Genomic DNA, 1411 nt, shown 5'->3' on the forward strand with positions numbered 1-1411 from the left:
ATAAAACACCTTGAGTATGCAAACTCTGTGGTGAGATTTTCTAGGGGACGCTACAACTCTGGTTCTGAACACCTAAATGAATGGAAGACAGAAATAGAGGAGACAGAACAGGAGAGAGAGAGCTAGCGATTATAGCATTAGTTTCAAACGGAATTTTCTCTGCAAAGAAGAGAATGCTAGAGATTTACAAACTAGGACAAGATCTACCAAATGAGTTAGTGAGTATGTGCGCAGCAGCTAGGACTGTGGACTAGGGTAGCTCACTTGGTAAACTTGCAGGTTTAATCCAGGGAAACAAAGTTCCAATCTCTAGGTGCTCAGGTTCCCTATGTTCGCATTTACTCTCCAGTTGTTTCTGACTCGTAGAAGGCTACCGAAATTTTGCCTGCTCTTAAAGTTCTGAGTTTTTGCAATGGGATCCTCCACCCTAGTGGTTGGTAAATTATTGCCTTAGAGCTAAGAATGGTTATTTTACATAAAAAAAGGAACATGTCCTGAATTTGCGTGTCATCCTTGCAGCAGGGGCCCTGCTTATCTTTGCTGTATCTCCCAAGTTTAGTATATGTGCTGTCTAAACGAGCACCGGTTTTTTATTTTAAACAGTTGAAAAAATAAAACAAAGAATAGTGTTTCGTGACGCATGAAATTTATATGAAATTCAAACGTCACTGTTCATATGTAAAGTATTATTCAAACACAGCCACTCCATTCCCTTACACACGGACTGTGACTGCTCTCGGGCTACAACAGCGTGTAGTCGCGGCAGAGCCGACAGGCAACTCTCTTTTCTTTTCCCGCTGCTGTGGGGCGCACCGCAAATTGCAGCGACTCGGTGACAGTTCCACAACTTTTTCGGTGTCATGTGCATAACTCTACATTATTTGATTATTGTCTTTTTATTACCAGTGCTTGCAGATCACGTCAAAACAGTAAAGAAAAGTGGGTTTCGATCGTCAACTCCTTTAGGGTGGAATTCCGGCACAGCTTTGTGTTTATTGTGCAATTACGCTTTAGCTTTGCTAAAGGGATACAACATACGAGAATATCCTCAGACGAACAACTCAGGACAATCTTCCCTGACTCACAAGAAAGCAAATCCGCCTTGACGTTGACTAAAACGTTGTGTGTGCTGAAACCCGGGATTGAACCAGGGACATTTAGATCTTCAGTCTAACGCTCTCCCAACTGAGCTATTTCGGTCCCCTGTAGGAAGCACTTTCTTCCCTTTCTTTTTCACCACTTGATTGTGTGCAACTTTCGTTTTTAGGTTTTACCTTCTTGAAGTGTGGCTGGCCGTCTAATTGTCCAATATATTTGCCCACCCAGTAAGACTTGGAATCTATTTTGTTCCACTTATGCCAGGTTGGATCCAGTTTCTGGCAGCGGGTGATGGATGGGTGGAGGAGGGAGA

The 1411-nt window shown here is 42.9% G+C and overlaps 2 non-coding genes across 2 annotated transcripts; both read right to left on the reverse strand.

The window, feature by feature from the left end:
• Positions 1–476: 476 nt before the first annotated feature.
• Positions 477–583, reverse strand: LOC131414280 (U6 spliceosomal RNA). The gene has a single exon (XR_009222171.1). It is a non-coding gene; the product is annotated as a U6 spliceosomal RNA (small nuclear RNA).
• Positions 584–1127: 544 nt separating this feature from the next.
• TRNAF-GAA (transfer RNA phenylalanine (anticodon GAA)) lies at positions 1128–1200 on the reverse strand. The gene has a single exon. It is a non-coding gene; the product is annotated as a tRNA-Phe (tRNA).
• Positions 1201–1411: the final 211 nt, after the last annotated feature.

The sequence above is a fragment of the Diceros bicornis genome, chromosome 14 (assembly GCF_020826845.1).
Source record: "Diceros bicornis minor isolate mBicDic1 chromosome 14, mDicBic1.mat.cur, whole genome shotgun sequence".
Lineage (NCBI taxonomy): Eukaryota > Metazoa > Chordata > Mammalia > Perissodactyla > Rhinocerotidae > Diceros > Diceros bicornis.